Source organism: Canis lupus, chromosome 1, assembly GCF_048164855.1.
Source record: "Canis lupus baileyi chromosome 1, mCanLup2.hap1, whole genome shotgun sequence".
Classification (NCBI taxonomy): domain Eukaryota; kingdom Metazoa; phylum Chordata; class Mammalia; order Carnivora; family Canidae; genus Canis; species Canis lupus.
This window is the reverse complement of record NC_132838.1, coordinates 39,856,786-39,865,300: the sequence shown is the minus strand read 5'-3', so window position 1 is coordinate 39,865,300 and position 8,515 is coordinate 39,856,786. Positions and strand designations below refer to the sequence as shown.

Genomic DNA, 8,515 nt, shown 5'->3' with positions numbered 1-8,515 from the left:
CTTAAATCATGAAGGGAACTGATTGGCTCATATCACTGACAGTGAAGAGGTGGGGCTTTGGATGCAGTACAGCTAGAGATCTAGCTCCATTTCCTTCAATTCTTCTTGTCCCTTCATCCTTATGGATGAAGATAGCCTCAGGCTATCTTCCCTTGTAGTCATAACGTAGCTGCAGCTAAAACTCAGCATACATACTTCTCTCTCCAGGTCATGTGTGGTGGGATTAGAAGGGCAGTGGGCAGATTTTTCTCCTTATCATTAAACAAAATCCAGAGTTTTGCTTTAATTGGATAAAGTTAGATCACATAATCACCTCTGGGTAGTAACTATCATAGGAAGAATGGGACTACTTTGATAGACCCAAGCCAACGGCTTCTCACTCTGTAGCTGGAGCCGAGTAACCCCAATGGACACTGCCTGGCTGCTTGTCAATACCTGAAGAGGCAGCCAGCAAGGCATACTTTACTCATATTTTAGATATAGATGAAAATACACACAACATAAATGAAGAAATCCTATTTTCAAGAGTTTCCAAGTGAAAAAAATGTATCAAAGTGATAAACTATTCCCTTTGTGATCTTAGTATTTTTGTTTATCTAAGAAAGTATTAGTGTCAAATATGTGAATCTGATTTTTGGAGCTTATCTGATCCAAGTGTCGCTACTTAACAGTATTTTTATACTTAAAAAAATCCATAAAAGTAGTGAATTTGCACACTTGCTAAATCCCTAAGTCCTTAGCAAGCACCTTATCACTATATTATTGCATTGCTGTATTAGTGCTAAGGCTAAAATCATAACACATGGCAAAATCCTGGGAACCAAAAGGTTAACTCTGGGGAATGCAAGTGTGTTTACAACCCTGCATTCACAAGAGTAATCCCAGGTTATCATTTTCAATGCTTCTCCTCTCTTTGCTTCTTTTTATTCCAAAATGATACAGCTTCAACATGATAATCTACATAAAGCACCCCCATAATCATATTAAGATTAAGGAAATATGTATGAAACATTTTATTTACACTTAGTGACAGTGAGCAAAGAGGAAATAGGCATAAGAATTTTTGTGACAGTTTGTATTCCAACAAATAATCACATGGTTTAAAGTGTACTCCCAAAGCAGATTATACATTTTATGCATTTAATTATAATCATACTTTCCTCTTATCTGATATGAATATCTTCAATTTAAATATCAGCTTAATTGATGCCTATCATTTAATAATCATACTATGATCCGGGCCAATTATAACAATTCTTTCCTGTAAAACTACAGTTGTTAGGGGAATGTCGAGTAGGAAAATGTTTAAATCCTGACATAAAAATGTCTGTGATAAAACCAGGAGCTTTGAATTTCATGGTCCTTTAATATTGCCTTTGAAGTAATGAAAAAGCCATTTTTCCACCACTTGCTTCAAGGACTTTACTAATAACATCTTCCACAAAAGACCGATCTTTTTTAGAAGGATAGTGTGACATTATTTTAAAGCATTTAAAATTATATAACAAACTTTTATTGGAATTTCTCAGTCTACCTTTTTCATTCTCCCTAATGAAATACTTGTTAAACAGGTTACTTCATCTTAACCTTATGGAAGAGCATCCATTATTTAATTCAGTTTCCGAAATAAAAGATAACAAGTTGGGGGTGCTAGAGAGGAAAGATGTTATAAATAATCTAAAGAACTAGGAAAAAGGCTTTTCTTTGGGTCTAGACTTCAGGTTCACCTTAGGTGGCAGAAAAATGGTGAATTGATAGCCTTGTACTTGTCCCTGTTGGACACTTGCCCCTCATATCAATCTCCCCTTCGGTACGGCTGGCTGTCCATTTAGAAAAGGGACCTGGTGGCAGAGAAATCACCAGGGCTTAAATGGGTCAACAGAATCAGCAGCAATCTTTGCAGACTTCTGTGAGTTAAGCTGTGTGTCCTCAATAAAGCCAGCCACACCAAGAAGTGGGATTTCGGGAACTCCTGTAATAGGGCTGTCTAATTAAAAATTGGTTCAAGATGAAGTTTCCCAGGAGCACAGAAATCCAAAGAGAAAATGAGTTTCTTCTTTTAACTTCATATGAGATCTTTGGCTAGGAAACTGCAAAGGGTAATTATACAAAATGCACATGAGGATGCCACAGACTGTCTGGGCCAAGGGAAAGGGGACTCCTAGCAATGACCCCAGGCTTTGAGTTTGTGCAGCTTGGTTTTCCTGGGAGGACCAGGTACTAGAATGGGGAGTGATTCTGGGAAGCAACCAGTAAGGGATCAGAGGGCAGTTCTACCGTTAGGGCTAAAAGAAAAAAATAAGTAAATAATGAATAAATGAATGAACTAAGTAAAAATCCATTTCTAAAGAAAGACTTTCTTGTAATAATGGTGGGGGGAAAGCTGTCTTTCCCTTCATCACATACACTTCTTCCCTGTTTTTTTTTTTTTTTTTCCTTTTCATGGGAAGAATAATAGTACCCAGCTTTGAACCACTGTCAGGACTTCAGGATAGTGCCTGGCATATTCTTAGGTTAGCTATCCTCTTTATTGTTAGAACCTGATTCTATCCATCCACAGATGCTGATAGTATCTATCTCTTAGAATGTCCGAATGGATGAGCCAGCATAGTATTCGTATCAACGTAAGTGTTAAAGAACAGTTTCCTCAATATTTTATGGCCTCAGTCATTGGAATCATTATATTCCAGAAGACTGCTGGCATCACACCTTGTTTTATAATATAATATAGAGGAGATCCCTGGGTGGCTCAGTAGTCCAGAGCGTGATCCTGGAGACCCAGGATCAAGTCCCATGTTGGGCTCCCTGCATGGAGCCTGCTTCTCCCTCTGCCTGTGTCTCTGCCTCTCTCCCTCTGTGTCTCTCATGAATAAATAAAATCTTAAAAAAATAAAAATAAAAATATAATATAATATGAAGTCTCATGTTCTAGGCCAAAGTAGGGGAAACTCCACCTTGAATCATTTTTAAATTAGCTGGCTCTATTCTAGGAGTTTCCACAATAAATGGTTTCAAATGAGTTATCTGAAAATGACTCAAATTTCTTCAAGGTAAGAATATCTTTTAAATGTCATTCTCTTCTGCTGAAATTTACATTGATTCCTTCTTATTGTCTTCATTTTGCTACCTTTTAAAAAGCTGATCTACATACAAAATATTTCCAATTTTTTCCTGCTGGGAATGAGGGAGAGATTACATCTGAGTTAGCAGGTGGGATCATATAAAAGACAAGATGGCCAGTTTATTTCATGGAACACAAAATCATAAAATTTTAGGGCTGAAATGGGCCTCAGAGAACATCCAACCAAAGTGCTTCATTTAAAAAGTGAGAACAAAGAAGTGACTGAGGCCATATGCTTAGTGAATCAGATATGTTGTCATTAATACAGCACAATAATAGACACTAAATATAGCTATATAAGTATAGCCATATAATATATAAAGCTAAAATAGTGAATACTATTTTGGTAACTATGATGCATTAAAGGCATGAAATTGGTAACCTTGGCTGATGACTTCTTGTTAAATTTTAGCCAGAATTAGAGCCGTCATGTTTTCCATAGTGGCAACCACTCTATTCACAAAAATATGAAGGATCTACTCTTGGTAGCAATCACCATATTTAATTTGAAAGGGGAGAAGAATTCTTAAAATACTTTTTAAGTTAGAAAATTTGAAGTTATAGTCAAGATATAATGTTTGGTTTTGCTTTTTTCAAGGTACATTTAATTTAATATCAAGAGCATAATACGAAAGGCCCAAATACAATGAAGGATTTGTAAGCATTTGAGAGCATTCCCCCTCTCATTTAATACCAATAACAATGCTCTTTCAACATGTGCCTGCTGAAGCCAAGGGGGATTGTACTTTACTACCGAAAAAAATAAGTGAGTCTCATCACAGCCAATATCCTACTATACTCTAGTAGTGAAACAAATGTTTATAATGTTTCAAATAGCTTCATTCTGAAGTTTGATACCACAGCTTTATGTTTATATAGTCAAGAAGAGTACCTACAGCATTAGCAGCCATTCAAAGAATAAACCATGGATTAAAACCATATTGATTTAAGGCTCAATCAAGCAATACAGAGCCCCAAACTAAATGGCTAAATATTGTACTGTACTGACATCTGTTATTTTATTCTCTCATGACAATTAAATTGGTTCTTAGCAAAAAAGCTCTTTAAAGGCAAAATCCACCTCATTTGAGGTTTGACCCAGAAATTCAACAACAATCACAAAGTCCACAGTCTATTGGCAAAACTGCTATACAGTGTCTCTAGGTCACTATGCTCAAGGTTTAACAGATTCCATTTTTACTTTTTACTGGAATTTTACATGTTCAATTCATGATTTTAAATCTCTAGGTTCTCATTCCTCTAAATTGTCTGAAGACACAGTGGGCCACAGACTGAAGACTTTCATTTCTCCCTCTATTTTCTTTTTCAGAAAAATTTCCCAAGTATCTGCATGTTCTGGGAGGGTAATTTTTCAGAGGTGGCCACTTCTTTGGAATAGTTCAATGCCATTAGTCCTTTGAGATGAAGGGAAGGGAAAGAGAAAAAAAAGCTGAAACACAGGTTCATCTGGTAAGTTTTATATGATCCATTATAAGCTAGATAGTATAAGAATGAGGCTTTTTTTTGGCTAAAAAGTCTGAGTCTTGTTGTGGAAACTGAGTCCTTGGCTGTCCCACCACAGCTCTCTTGGAGTGTGATTGTCAGGGAAGACTTGACTGGGGATATCTTGTAAACTTCCAGGCACTCAGTTCATTTGGGGCTGGTTCCAGTTTGTCTTTAGTTGGTTCCAACTCACCTTTCATGTTTAGGAAAAATAAGTTGATCGCTGGGCCTACCACTGTTGATCTCAGTTGGGCAACACTTGGCTATTGGACTTGCTTGAGGTACTGGATTTGAGTACTACACTCTTGCTCCTCTTGCTCCTGGGTTGCTGGCCACATAACAAGGATGTGTTCCTTATTGTTGCTTTAGTTTTTCTTCAGACTCCCTTAACTCGTTACATTATTAGAATTAAGATCTGTGTACTTGCCTTCTGAAGTTTGGACATATGCTTCATATTGTCTCCATCTTAGAATCATTTCATCTCATGCCATGAATGTGAAGTCTGTTTCACTCATCTAAACCTTTCTGGGAACAGGTTCCTCCATGGTCATCTTGCATCCTTTTCAGACAGAGGCCACATTGGCACTGCCCAGTCAGGGCTACCAGCCCACACTACTGCTGGCCCACCACTCTACCTCCCACCATAGCCCCTGCACTCCCCCTTTTTTGTCAAGATATAATTTTTGTAAAGGAATATTATTTATAGTCTTAAGGCTAATCATTGATACTTTCAAACTTTTCCTGTATTAGAACTCAAAAATATATTTAGCTGTTATGCTTTTGTCCAAGACTATGGAGAATACAAGTAGTAGAGGAAGCCCGATTTCACCTCCATAATATTTGAGGTTCTCTGAGTAAAAATGTTCTGTGGAATATAACTGGCTAAGTTTTCATAACTGGGATCAGAGGTGGTGGTTGGAAATGTAACAGGGCTCCTCATATGTATTTTAATCAAGAAACATGATGCGTAGTTTAACACAGTTTACTTTCTTCATATCATTATTGTACTTTGCTTCTTTGTAAACTCTTTCAGACACATAGTTTTGAATGGTGATGAATGATTAAAGCAATTTGGCAATAGATGCTATAGTTTAGGGCAACAAGGACATAGATGTCTAGATAAAATAATGTCATAAAATGTGTAGAAAAAAAATCATGGCCTTGACTGAGGTTCCACATATTCAATGCAGAATTTCACACTGTTAAACCCTGTATTTTCACATTGGTGAATGGACAGCTACATTCATTAAAGTGAGTAAAAACAGTCTGGCTAAATCCTGAAACAATGAAAATTTAGAGGCAATGCCTTGACATGACATGCTGGAAAGTGGCTCTACATTTGCAGGTGATTTAAAGCTCTTTCTTTCATAAAGTTCTAACAAGAGTTCTATCCTTTCTTTTTTCTATCATGTTCCACAGAGAATATTCCAGTATATAAATTACTAAGGGGAAAAAGTCTATACCTGGACTAAATAATAACAATTATAAGACTAATTAAAGATCTGTATACAACCCCAAGCCTCAAATCCTTATTGAGCATGTGGACTTGGATATAAACTATTAACTGCAAATCATAGCAGCAGTTAAAGGAGGAAAAAGCTAGGAAGGACAGAAAAGAAACACTTTTTAATCCATAAGGGCATACATTTCTGGAAGGCTCCTTCTAGGTTTTAATGCTGGCTATAGAGAGATCACATGAGGCTACCTTAGTCTCTGTGGTGCTTAATTAGTTTTCCTTTATCTTATAGCTCTGATGAGTCCTTGGGGAGTTAGGTCAAATAACCAATGCCCAAGTGTTTAGAAGATGCCTGGGTAGGTCTGCAGTGGTCGGTCCAGTCATGCTCAGAAGAGCCCTCTCCTTGGTAAGAAGCAAGATGTACCATGTTGGTCCATCAGCACTTTGATTCTTGAAATAAATGTTAAAGAATTCTCAATAATCAAGATCATCTGATGGCCAGGCCATTTGAGGAATCAATTCCAATGGATTTGATACTGAAGAGTAAACTTTCAGAAACAGTTTTCAGGATCTGGGAGTCAGAAAGCAAAGCACTGGGGTTACCCTCTGTAGCATGAATAGTAAGAAATATATTGGTTCCGATCTGCAGACATTCCCATCCATGTAACCTTTCGTTCTCCTAACCATTTCTGAAAAGGGCATCTACCGTGCCATGAAGAGCATATAGATTAGAAGCTACTTCTTTATATTTTGTGACAGGGAATTGTGCAAACTTAGTGTCTTTTTAAATCTCTAGCAAAATGTCAAAAAGGTTGAAGCCAGGAAGCATCCTTCAAGGGCTACACTGAGCTCTCCGCACACAGGGCAGTCCTGCACGGTGCCTTCCTCTAAAGCCCCGGGTTTCTCCACTGAGAAAGAGAAACAGGGATAAAGAAAAATCTTAGCAGGTTTCTTTTTTAAATATTTTATTTGTTTATTCATGAGAGACACAGAGAGAGGCAGAGACATAGGCAGAGAGAGAAGCAGGCTTCCCCAAGGGGGCCTGATGCAGGACTTGATTCCAGGACCCTGGGATCATGACCTGGGCCGAAGGCAGACACTCAACCACTGAGCCACCCAAGTGCCCCTCTTAGTGGGTTTTTTATGCCATTTGTAAAATTTAAATTTATAAGTAAAAATGGACAGTAACTAAAGGAACATCTATAGAAAAAACGCATCGATCAAATATCTTACCAGTGACTAGACAGAGACCATGAACCATGAGAAGCTCAGTAACTGATTCAAGGCCCTATGTTTATTTAGACCCAATTAAAAATATATAAAAACATATTTTTCCCTCCAAATAAATATATGGAATTCTAAGAAACAGTCTCAGGAACTCAATCAGCCCTCAGGCAGAGGATATATACGGGCACCAAACACTTGTGATTTTCCCTTGTGTACCTGTGACATCTACACTCCTTGTGATTATTGCTGGCTACGACTTTCTTCCCTTCTTTCTGTTCCTCCTTCTGTTTCTCCTTCAATCCTTTCTGCTCTTCCTGTTTTCTTTGCCACTCCCTCTTTCCCTTCTTTCCTGCCATGGGAGACTATCCTCATCACCAGAACAGATGTGTTAGAAAAAACAAGATGCCCTTGACAAAACAGGAGTCCTTGCTTGCCACCAAATCATTCTGGGTTAACACCATCCTCTTTGTACAGGAAGCAACTTGAAGAGTTTGCAGAGGAACAAAACGAAGAGCGTCTAGTTCCAGCCTCTCATTTGAGGGATGCAGAGAACTAGTGGGGTGAAATTGGCTTGCTGAAGCCCCACGATGAGATTAATGACGAAAATTCCCAGATAGGCTTAGGTTTTTTTTGTTTTTTTTGTTTTTTTTAATGGTCTCTGAGAACATTTACTCAACAACAGAAAGTTTAAGGAAAGATGTCACATGCAACAGTCATGGTCATCATCACAGTGCATGTGAGTGCCTAGAATGAAAAGAAGCAATGGGCAAAATACAGATGTTTTACTGAGGCTTTATAGGAAAGGTCAAAGAGACTGGCTTTATACCCTGCATTAAAACAACAACAACAACAACATAAGAAGAGAGAGTGTGACTCTTTGTGGTCTGTGAAAGAGTATCATTTGAGATACTCTGCCCACAGGGTGGGCAGTTTCTCTCTTTCTTTCAAGGACAGGCAAGAATGTGGCACAGACAGCTTGGATTGAGAATCCGATCTTGAAAGATTTTAAGGCCTGAAACACACAACTACCAAGGGAAGCTGAGAAATTTCTTTTTTCTAGCAGCCTTTAAGATTGTATCTTTCAGGGCTGGTTTACTTGCAATGTGGCTGTGACCTTGCTTTACCCTTCAAAGCCTCAAAGAGGCTACGACTACACAGTTTAGGGTCTGATATTAAAGCCTGCACATTTGTGATTACAGGGCACCAAA

General features: G+C 38.0%; 1 pseudogene; it reads right to left on the bottom strand.

Moving 5' to 3' along the window:
• Positions 1–4,171: 4,171 nt before the first annotated feature.
• On the bottom strand, positions 4,172–5,175 carry LOC140615720 (pre-mRNA-splicing regulator WTAP-like; annotated as a pseudogene).
• Between the last annotated feature and the right edge of the window lie 3,340 nt (positions 5,176–8,515).